The following is a 12,514-nucleotide window of genomic DNA, read 5'->3' as shown; positions in this document are numbered from 1 at the left end:
ACTCGATGGCCTTGTAGGCCCCTTCCAACTCTGCTATTCTATCATTCTATGAAAGCGTGCAACCACGCACACACGTGAAAGTGCCCGGCTCTGGACTGGCGAAGGAAAGGCGGGGCAGGGGGGTGGAACCCCAGATGAAAACTGGATAAAAAGAAAGTAGAAAGGTATGATAGATATCTTCTTCTCCCCACCCCGCTGTTTCTATGGTTGTTGATTGGTCCGAAACTTTGAGGGAGGAACTTCATAATGTCAGCAGGTCCGGTCCGGAGCAGCGTTACTTCACTGAGCTACGGAGGAGAAGACCGAGGATATCGGGTAGGTCGTCTTCCCAGCGCCCTGCACGCACACGCCGCCACCGTCGCTTTCGCGGTGGGCTCAATCGACGGGCTCTTTTCGTGGACCCACGACTAGGCGAAGTGAATCCATTTCTAGAGAGGCTGCCTGGGGGAGGGTGGGGACAATTTGCCTCACAAGCCGGGGGAAGGGAGCGTGCCGCAACTCCTTCGCACATCTTGCCCCTGCTAGCTTCTTCGTTAGAGCCCCACACGCTCATGGATCCGTGGGGTGGGGTGAACCTGCTTCCCCCCCCCCCCCGCATCACACCTGCCCCAAGCGCTGGTCCTTTACACGTGTTGTTGTTGTTGCTGTTGTTTCAGAAGCTCGCCTGCAATCCTAGGCAGGGTTATTGAAGCGGGTGGGGAGTTGGATCGGGGCAGAGAAAGTCCCATTCAAAACTTGTTTGAGGAAAACACCCGCAGGATCCAGATAAAAGAGTGTGTGTGTGTGTGTGTGTGTGTGTGTGAGAGAGAGAGAGAGAGAGAGAGAGAGAGAGAGAGAGAGAGAGAGACGGCGGTGGGTGGGGGATGGCTAAGTGCCGACAACGTGCAGTATGTGGACGGCTGACGTCGGATCCAGCCAGCCTGCCCAGCATTCTGTTCACGGCGGCCAATGAGCTGCCCGCGGGAAATTCACAAGCCCGGCTGGGACGGTAGCAGCACCATCCCGGCCCACTACAGATAAGGCGTTCTGCAGGTGGGCGGGTCTGTGTGCATCAGCCTATTTCGAACTCTCCCGGCTGCCGCACCCTCCCCTTTTGCTGACGTTTTGGTTTAATCAGCCTGGTTCTGTTTGAACGAGACCGCGAGTGAGTGAATGAAAGGAAGTTCAGCAAGTGGCAAACGGGTCAGTGTGCGCGCGCCTGTGCTCATCCATTCATACGGAGCCAAGTTTCAAGCCGCAGCGGTGCAATCGGTATGGAATGTGGTCGAAGGGTGGGATTATATTCCACTTTTTTTTGCCAAGGCTGTGGCCTTGTGTACCCACACTTAACTGGGAGTAAGCCCCACTGAATGCAGTGGGATTTCCTTCTGAATAGACATGTCTAGGCATGTGTAGTAAATGCAGTATGAAGGGCGGGAACGGGACAGGTAGACCTGGGGATGTACAGGTTTTGTTAAATTCATGCTGTCTTGAGTTTTGTGGATTGTCCATTGTCTTTCTGTCGATGTGCCCCTCATTGCTGAACTTGCATATTTTTTAATCACAATTTTGTCCTGCTTGTGCCAATGCCAATGAGTGCCAATGCCTCCCAAAAGTAAACTGTGTGACTCAAAAAAGGGGCTCTGCTGCGTAAAAATCAGCTTCATAGAAATCTGAACGCATTTGAACCAGTTGTCGGTCTCTACAACATCCCTAGATAGAGGTATCCAAATGAGTGTGCGCGCATGTGTGTCTCTCTCTGAATTCAGAGCAAACTTTTGTATGTGACTAAAAGCCCCATCATATCTAGGTCTAAACACGCGGCTCCGTCGCTTCTCTGAAAACAGGAAGTAATTAGGCTCATTCAGTTCGGTAGCAGAGAGCAGCAACCGGACTTTTTCTGGGGAGGATGGGGGTTTATTTTATTACATTTATAAAACACATGCGCAATAAATGCCAGAAAAGGGGGGGGGAGAGACGCGGGAGAGCCAGGCAAAGTCATGTGAGCAATTCCTGAGAGTCCAGGCCATGGAAAATGCAATTGCATCAAACGTGAGAGCTGAAGGCTGGCAGATTTGACAGCCTTCAGCTGGAAATAACAATCAAAATCCTTAGAGCCACGTGAGAGACACATAACAGAGGCGGCATTTCTCAGCCTGGCTAACTACAGTTGGTACTTTTTCATGGCTGGGCTCCCATGCCTATAACAGCTGTGACACAAGCAGACATTCAAGAGGTTCAGCTTTCTCCAACTTAGAAATGCAGTGGTAGAGCAATGCTCCACCTGTTGAATGTTTGCCTGTCATGCAGATGCAAAAGGAACAGGAGGGCTTACACCACAATTCACCCCTCCCCCCAGCAATAGAGCATGTGACTCTCTGCCTTTCCTTTCTTCTGCAGCTGCCTGATTCAAGTAAGAGCCATGGCAGAGAGAAAGGTTAAAGCCCTACTTATTATAAGCTGCCTTTCCATAAAAGTAGTGCATAAGTTTGTGTTTTTGCTTCCAAAATGTATAAAAAGGTAGCAGTCAACAGCATCAGCCTCACAATTTCACTTGGTTAGATTCTAAACTTTAGATTACTGAGCTAAGCAAGAATCAGACAATTTTGGAGTCCTCGCAGGTTTTTCCCCATACTTCAGATTTTGCACCAAGTAAAAGTGTGTTATTATCGGTTGATATGTTTTCAGTATAATTTGAAAGGAAGTTATAAATTCACAGTTAGTCTCACAATTACTAATGCTGCTAATTTCCACAATATAGTAGTAACTTGCCATTGGCAGATTATGTGACTAAGCATATTTATTGTTTTTATACTCATTTTATTTGGTGTTAAGATATAGCAAAACAGTGACTAGTAGTAATATTCTATTTGATTTATAAAAATGGACTTCAATGCTTCACGTCAAAAAGCTGCATCCCATTCCAATTCTGGGTGACCATATGACAGGAAAACCCTGGATTTGTTAGGATTTTTGGTAGCAAATCTGGAAGGGGGGGGCAGTTATGAAATTTGAAGAAAAATCAGGATTTTCCCCATCCTCCCTACCCAAAGGGCAGCTCTACTGTAATGGGAATTAACAAGAATGCTTCCAACTCTGTCATTTTTAAAGATAAAGAGATGAAACATGGCACCATGATTAGGTAGGGCTTTAGCCATGCTAAAGTTGAAGCAGTTTCGTTGATTTTTAGGAGTTTTTTTTAAAAATTGAGGTTTTAATTTATTTTTTAAAAAAGTCATTTTTAAAGGTAAAGAGATGAAACTTGGCACCATGATAGCTCTCAAAGAGGGCTTTAGCCATGCCAAGGTTGAAGCAGATCCATTCATACATTGAGTTTTAGGAATTTTTTAAATTTTGAGGTTTTAAAATTATTATTTTTAAAAACTGTCATTTTTAAAGGTAAAGAGATAAAACTTGGTACCATAATAGCACTTCAGTAGGGTTTTAACCATGCCAAATTTGAAGCAGTTCTGTTGATTTTTAGGAATTTGTTAAAAGTTGAGGTTTTAATATATATATATTTTAAAAAGTCATTTTTAAAGATAAGGAGATGAAACTTGACACCATGATAGCTCTTAAGTAGGGATTTAGCCATACCAAGTTTGAAGCACAACTGTTGATTTTTAGGAATTTTTTAAAGTTTGAGGTTTACATTTTTTATTTTATTTTTGTTAAAAAAAAACCTTTTAACCAAGCATGCATTTGGAGACCCACTTCTTAATAATTTTGAAATAGATTTCAAGCTTTGCCCAACTTGGTGCCCTCCAGATGTTTTGGCTTTCAACTGTCCTCTGTCACAGCCAGGGATGCTGAGAGTTGTGGTCCAAAACACCAGGAAGACACCAGGGAAGGCTGATACATTTGTACAGTAGTCATCCTGCTGTTGCAGTCCAACGCAAATTAGGCTGCAAACCATTCATGGCTCCAGAGCCACCAGTTGAAGTCCAGTGTGCAAGGTGCTGCTCCTTAGCTGATATATACAGAGTGCCCAAAGCACACAACTACAAGATATACAATCTGATATATACAGAGTGTGATATCATGAAATGGAGAGAAGCTCCCAAAGACCTCGGTGATGACACTGCAAGGGGTCTGTAGCATTTCTGCACTTAATGTTGGGAGGGCTCAGGGACCACCAGCTCAACAGCAATATGTGTGTCTCCCACATGTGGTTTCCAAGCAGGAAGAACATGGAAGGGATGGTTGTTCCGGGGCCTCTGAGTCGTCAGAGTGGCCTCCGGCTCTGAGATGAGCATGGGGAGGGATGGAGGTGTTGCCAGGTCTCATGTTAAGTTTGGGTTTTGCTCTCCCCCCTCTGAGCTTTATGGTGGAATTCCTGCATTGAGCAGGGGGTTGGACTCAATGGTCTTATAGGCGCCTTCCAACACTACTATTCTATGATTCTATGATATCAACCCTCCAAGACAGGGAGGTGATAGAAAGAATGACAGAACCACTCAGCAGGGCCAGCTATTCTGCTCTTTGGCCACAAATTGGCATCTCTGGTATAAGTTATCATGAGGTCAAATGCTTCCTAATTCTCAAACTTGGATCCAATATTTGAAAAGGGGGATGGGCACCAGTTTGCCAACCCAATTGCTCTGAGCATCTTCGCCTGGACCTTTTTCTCATGGCTTCATTTCCAATTTCAGAGGCAACCAAAGTGCAGATTTTCTAAAACAAGCTTGGGTGTGTGAAAGAACTCAACGGTTTGCCCAGCATCTTGATTGAAGAAAGATGACATCCGAAGGGATTCCAGAGGAAACTTCAATGTGTGAGCAGGCTAATGGGATTTCAGGAACAGACCAGGAATCAGGTAACTGCAGCTTCCCTACCTAGCAGAGAGACAAGGAATTTAAATTAACTAGCAGTTGCCAGAGCAAAAAAAGTCTGTGTGTGTCCCGCAAGACTACGCTCCTGGAGATCCCTGCTGAGTTTAGGAGTACCTGGGTCCCCTTTGCTTTCAGGCTTTGTGCGCCAACAATCTCTTCTTCTGAGAACAGCTGACATAGTCTGCAGCATCTCCTTGTGTGGTGTACCTGACCAGGGCTCCACTATTTATTTATTTATTTATTTATTTCATTTCTATACCGCCCAATAGCCGAAGCTCTCTGGGCGGTTCACAAAAATTAAAACCATGAAGAGCATAATAAAACAACCAACAATTTAAAAATACAAAATACAATAACGGAATAACGGGCTCAAGTTAAAGGAAGCCAGATTCCAGCTGGACATCAGGAAAAACTTCCTGACTGATAGAGCAGTACGACAATGGAATCAGTTACCTAGGGAGGTTGTGGGCTCTCCCACACTAGAGGCCTTCAAGAGGCAGCTGGACAACCATCTGTCAGGGATCCTTTAGGGTGGATTCCTGCATTGAGCAGGGGGTTGGACTAGATGGCCTTGTAGGCCCCTTCCAACTCTGCTATTCTATGATTCTATGATATAAAAAGCACGACCAGGATAAAACCACACAGCAAAAATTGATATAGGTTAAAATATGAAATTAAAACAGCAGAGTTTAAATTTAAGTTAATTTAGGTGTTAAAATACTGAGAAAATAAAAAGGTCTTCAGCTGGCGACGAAAGGAAAACAATGTAGGCGCCAAGCGAACCTCTCTGGGGAGCTCGTTCCACAGCCGGGGTGCCACAGCATCTGGGTTTTGCTGTGGGGGAGTCCATGCTCACTGAAAAAGCACTACAATAAGTATGGATTCCTGTTGAAAGGCAGGCCAGAGTGCCTACATGTAAGTCAGATGTGTTATTGGGAAGGCCTCCGAGGTGAAGCAGCAAGCTGGCATGCTTCCTCGTGAGGAACTGCTGTGCTGTTGCAGTTGCGGTGAACACTTTACCAATGGCCTTACAGACCCCTTCCAACTCTACTATTCTATGAAGCACAGTTCACCCAGGTTCTGAAAATCATTGAAGGAAGCTGGGATTTCCAAAACTGGACCGGGCAGGTTTTGCTCCACTCATCACATTGACTCCCTCTGTAGTTTTAGGATCCTTTTGCAATATTTTACAAAGCTGTGCTTCAAAATGGCTGTTTCCACCCAGGACGAGGAGGGCCAAGTGCTCTTGACTTGGTCCGTAGCTTGCCCAGGAGAGTTCTTGTGTCATATCTTTTCAGAGCAAAGCACAAGAGGGGTTTCTCATGAGTAGGTACGTATGCTGGCAGGGAAGGGTGCCAGCAGCCTTGCACATGAGTCCTTGCTGGAGAGAGGCTCCAGGACTTTTTCCCAACTGGACTGGCTTGCAAAGGAGGGCTTCAGCCTGTTGGGACGAATGGTAGCCAAAGGCACGGAGGAGAACCTTCAGGGGAAAGCACCAAACAGATCCATAGACCTTCAATATGACAAAGAAAACTCTCGGTGAGAATGTGATGGATATACATTAGAAATGTAGATACGTGCACAACACTGAAAACTAGCAGTAACAAGTAGAAGTGCAAAGTCTCAAAGAACCAAAGGACTAACATCTCAGGAAAAATATAATTCCCATACAGCAGTGAAAGATTTAAGCAAATTCATAGCAGTGAGCATGAAATGTATACATCTACCTTGCAAGTAATGGCATTTCAAAATGTCTCTTAATATTAATAGCAAATATACTCATACAAAAGTAACTATGTCTGTGCAGAATGGAATTGTCATTCATGACTCATTCTACTAAATAATGTTTATAACAGAAAGCAATTAATTGATGACAACTCTGGAATTTACTGTAATTTCAGTATTTCATCACAAGGAGCTTTCATTAATGAGTAATTACTACATTGCTGTTCAATATCAAGGGTCTATTGATTTGTTTGGGGTGAATGATACAACACACTGGCTCTTTTTTCTGCCATTGGATCTCCTAGTGAATGAGAGGTCTCCAGTCTGCCGCCTCACCCAGAAGGTAGCAGCCCTGCTGTTTGCAAGTAGCTACAGGACAGACATCTTGAGTAACAGTAAAGGGGGGAATTATTGTCTCATTAAAGCATTGCTCAGTTTGCCAGGGAAACAATCCTGAACAGATAAGCCCTAGTTAAAGGCACTACTGGGATGAGGCACTGAACTAAAGTCCTGCTGTCCCTGGGGTCCATTCAGGAGAAGAACAAGAGTTGCTGATGCACCTCAAGGCTTTTCCACAATAAATTTGTCTATAGCATCCTGAGACTCTTAGAATCATAGAATCATAGAACAGTACAGTTAGAAGGGGCCTACAAGGCCATCGAGTCCAACCCCCTGCTCAATGCAGGAATCCACCTTAAAGTTTCTTCTACTTTTTTTGTGTTTATCTTGGATGCTCACCTGCTTTCCACCACACCTCAAGGCACCTTTCCTGTCTCTCACTCTTCCACATGTTTTGAAGACATGAATTCATACTCTTGACATCAGTACCAGCCACCCATGGGCGGTTGATGGACCCTACCAGGCTGATGGGCCTGGTAGGGCCCATCAACACTGATACCTGCCCCGGAGCCCCATCAACACTGATACCTGCTCTGGAGCTCCAGCTGCAAGCTGACCCTGTGCCAGCATGGGCAGGTGGCTGCTTAAATTTCCACAATGCCCTAGAGCAGGGGCTGGCAACTTATTTATTAATTTATGTTATTTTTATACTACCTAATAGCCGAGGCTCTCTGGGCAGTTCACAGTGTGACCTTCCAGATGTTTTGGACTACAGCTCTCATCATCTTCCCTCACCATTGGCTATGATGGGAGTTGTAGGCCAAAACATCTGGAGGGCCACAAGTGGCCCACCTCTACCCTAGAGTGTCTTTACGTCAAGGGCATTGTGGGATTGCTACTGAAATTATTATTTCTAAATTGGTACCTACACACATACACTTGCCCTCTTTTTTGGTGATGCTGAGGTGGCCACCCTACATATTTCTGAATTTGGGGAGAGTACGTGGAGGCTTCCAGCACTCCCGTGAAAGCCTGTGGAGCTCACCAGCACATCAGAGGAAAAGGAAATGGATGCTGAGGCTCTGATGAAACCTGAGGAAGAGTGTAGATTTTGGGGTACTCACTGCACAGGGTGGTCTGCTAGTTTATTCATTCATTGCATTTTTATACTGCCCAATAGCTGAACCTCTCTGGGTGGTTCACAGAAAGGAGACCCTGATTCCTTACTCACTAGACCTTGTTTATGCACGGGAAGCGATGAGAGAGATGAATTTCACAGAACCCAGAGAAGGGGAAGGAAATCTCGGCAATAACACATTGCTGGTGACACAATCACCAGGTCATTGCACAAATAAGAAGCATTGCCCCAGTGCTTCAAGCATAGGAGGAAAAGGGTTTAAGCAAGATGGCATTATTTCCTATTGGCCTCAGGTAGACCTATCTGGTCTAACATGACGGAGGAGTGAGGATCTTGCGATATTTTTATTGCGAGATCTCCCCCTCTGTTTACCAGCCGTGCGCGACAGTGCGGAGGGAGAGGATGTCACGCCCGCCATTTTCTTTTTTAAAAACACACAGAAGAAGCGCACAACCACTTGTGCGCGCAAAGGTAGGTGGTGGTTTTTTTTAAAAAAAAATCCCCCACTCCCCTCACCCCACCCTTGATGGGCACAGAGCTCCTGAGGAGCTCTGCAGCCCGTGCACGGTTCCTGGCTCCTCGCGAGTAACGCCCGGCCACATGTTCCACGGTCTTGGGATCAGCTCGGGACTGCGGAAAAAACGGGCTGCAAGGGTAGGGCAAAATCCCAGGGAAATGGAGGGATCATCCCTCCCTGCTCCTGGTATCCCCTATGCGTCATGTGGATGCACAGGAATGATCCCGGGGCAATCCGTAGGATAAGCCCTCTTCTAGCTATGGCCATTGATATGCTACGCATTTTATGGATTCATTTGTTTATATTGTATACTGCCCAATTGACAAGGTCCCCCGGGTGATGAGCAATAAAAATTAATGGTGAAAATAAATAAAAGTGAGGCCCAGGTTTTGAAAAATACTCACGTGAGGGTGGTTGGTGGGTAAAGGATGTATTTGTGTTTGTGTTTTTGTGTATAGGGGGATATTTCTTACTGCAGCCTCCCCCAATTTGGCACCCTTCAGAGGTTTTGGACTAAAACTCATAACGTGCCATTCTCCGTGTTGGGTGGAGTTGATGGGAGTTCTAATCCATCACCTCTGGAGGGTGCCGGGTTGAGGAAGGCTACCTTGTTCAATTCAGTTCATCTTTATTTGTAGTCAATTGACCAGAAAGAGAAGAATACAAATCGTTTCAACAGGGAATCAATACATTGAATTAATCGCAGAAAACATATCATTAAAACATATATGGAAATAGTGCATAGGGATCAAGAGTGGAAGGGAGCAGAATCAAGAGGAGGATACATAAATGAACATTAGGCCTTGAGCTGAATATATTCAAACAGTTATACAATCATGTGTGGTCTGGTAAGGATGGCCAGGTTCAAAAATTTGGCGACCTGTATGGTAATTGTTTTATTTTGACCCTGGAGGAGACTAATCGTCAGGGTCTCCGGGGATCGGCCGGGCAGAGCCTGTGTGATAGGACTCCTTTCTAATGTCATCATAAAAATTGCAAAAGAGGAGGACATGAGTAATGTTCTCTACTTCAGTTTTATTGCAAGGGCAGCATCTTTGACAGAAAGGGATTTTTTTTATACCTACCTTCCATCAACTTGGAGGGGAGGGCATTAAATCTAGCCAGGGTGAATGCCCTATGCTATATTGTTGAATGGTGGGGTTTATTTATTTATTATTTATTTATTAAATTTATATATAGCCCAATTGCTGAAGCTCTCTGGGTGGTTTACAAAAGTTTAAAACAGTGAACATTAAAAAGTATACAAAATTTTAAACCCATCAAAAATATAAAAACAACAGTATAAAACAGCCTTCCTCAACCTGGGGCGCTCCAGATGTGTTGGACTACAACTCCCAGGATGCCCCAGCCAGCTCTGCTGGCTGGAGCATTCTGGGAGGTGCAGTCCAACACATCTGGAGCGCTCCAGGTTGAGGAAGGCTGGTATAAAACAACTGGTCCCTGAGTAAGAAGAGCTTCACTCAAATATAATAATGATTATTTTCTGAATTCTTATATTTGCAAACACTGTGTCTTCTAAGTGACCAACATTTCCACTACAATGCAGCAGTTTGCTTACTTCCCTTTATGTTTATCTTTGGGCTGCAGACTGGAATCTGTGTGTGTGACTGACTGCATGCGTTGAGAAACATCGCCAACGTCATCAACCTGTGTACTGCTATCCTAAGCATGTTTACTCAGAAGTCTCTCTGGGAACAGAGGAACTGACTAGAGAGTAAGCATGCTTAGAATTTTAGGCTTACAAACATAGGGATCTGCTTTACAACCAAGTCAGAGCACTGTATTGTCTACACTGCAGCCGCTCCCCCAGGTTTCAGCCAGCCATAGTTTGTAATCTACGTAGCTAAATGAAGGACTTACATGAACTTTTGAGCTTCTGCACATTGAGAGCCCTGTGGGTGAAAACATGTCCCACATTTCTTGCTTCTGTCCTGGCCTCACATGAAAGAGTTAAAGAACAGCTAAATGTCCTGCCATTTTTTTTTTAACTATGTGACACTCTACTGTTACACAGCGTGACCCTACGGAAAGGAAGCACAGGGCTCCTGTATCTTCAACAGCTGCATAGAAAAGGGGATTTCAGCAGGTGTCATTTGTATGCATGAAGCACCTGGTGAAATTCCCTCTTCATCACAACAGTTAAAGCTGCTTCTAGTATCTAAAACATTTCCCCTGAAAGCATACAATGTTTAAATCAGGAGGGGGTGAGGATGAAATGCATGACTTTTAGGGTTTCAGCTGAAATCTCTTTTTCTATTGCAAAGGCTTTGAGGAACAACTTTGGTGGATTTTCTAGGGGATGATGGAATAACCGATTCATTGACAATAACTTTTAAATATTGCAGGACAGAAGATGCTACAGCCCCAGGACTCCAGTGAAGGTAAAGCAATATACTCAGATACAAATTTAAAAAATGTTCCTTTTAAGATGGGGTAGGCAAACTAGTGCCTTACAGATGTTTTGGACTACAGCTCCCATTAACCCCACAACATGGTGAAAGATCAGATATTATGGGATAAGTAGTCCAAAACATCTTTGGTGGGAATGACAGGTCACCTACAACAACTTTACAAATATCTCCAGCACAACTACCAAGCAAATAGTATTTCTAAAATAATTAAATCACCAGCGGTTTGTCTTTGGTTTTTTAAAAGCATTTAGAAGAAATTAATGTTTATTTTATTTAAAGTATTTTACAAAACAATCCTATGGTCCCTGGATGGGCATCCCAAGGCCCATAGGTTATTTTGGATTCCCCTTTCTGAGGCCATGTAGGGCCTGTTCAGACAACACGCTAAGCCATGGTTAGGCCTTTAACTCTTTTGCAGCAAATGGTTAGTGAACATGTTTAAACTGTGAGTATGTAGCCACCATGGTTTGGAGTGGTTCGCACAACCTGCTAAATCATGGTTCACATGACACACTAAGCCATAACGTTTAGATCAAAATGCTTAACCACCATGGTTTAACATGTTGTCTGAACAGGGTCATACAACCTACAACCTCGGGAGGGGTAATCTGACGTAGGATTCCTTCTCTCACACCTACCCTCTCCCTCTCACAGCCATTGCAGAAAGAACTGTACTGGATGCCCTCATACAGGTTGAAAGGGGGGGGCATTCGAGTGGGCAGGGAGGGGAAGAGGGGAGGCCACGATCCGCATCAGAATTCTATGGTATCTCTGTCGCCCATCCCTTGTCACCACTGGTGCGAACTAGAACTTAAGTGCATAAGAAGAGCCCTGCTGGATCAGACCAAGGGCCCATCTAGTCCAGCATTCTGTTCACACAGTGGCCAACCAGCCATCAACCAGGAACCCATAAGCAGGACACGGCTGCAACAGCACCCTCCCACCCATATTCCTGAGCATCTGGTGTATTTAGGCTTACTGCCTCTGATACCAGAGGTAGGACATAGCCATCAGGACTAGTAGCCATTGATAGCCTTCTCCAGGATTTGTCTAAAGCCATGGCTAGACCAGGCCTATATCCCAGGATCATCCCTGTACATCCAAATGACACACAGGGGATACCGGGAGAAGGCAGGGATGACCCCTCCATTTGCCTGGGATAATCCTTAGGTCTAGCTAAGGCCTAACCCCTTTTAAAGCCATCCAAATTGGCAGCCGTCACTGCTATTGTGGTGGAAATTCCATAGTTTAACTACGTGTTGTGTGAAGAAGTACTTCCTCTTCTCTGTCCTGAATCTCACACCGGTCAACTTCATGGGATGACTCGGTTCTAGTATTATTGGAAAGGGAGAAAAATGTCTCCCTATCAATGATGAGAAAGAGGATGAGGAGCGATAGCAGCTGGCAACAATAGTGGTGAGAAGGTAGATTCACTGAGCAGGCCCATGAAGAATGTCTTGCCCAAAGGCACTGCACGTAAGGCTACTGTAGATAACTTGCTTTGTTTTGCACCTGGCAATGGCTGGTAGACTTTGGGGCCCTTGTAAAAAGA

Source organism: Elgaria multicarinata, chromosome 3 (assembly GCF_023053635.1).
Source record: "Elgaria multicarinata webbii isolate HBS135686 ecotype San Diego chromosome 3, rElgMul1.1.pri, whole genome shotgun sequence".
Lineage (NCBI taxonomy): Eukaryota > Metazoa > Chordata > Lepidosauria > Squamata > Anguidae > Elgaria > Elgaria multicarinata.
Note: the sequence above shows the minus strand (reverse complement) of the source record.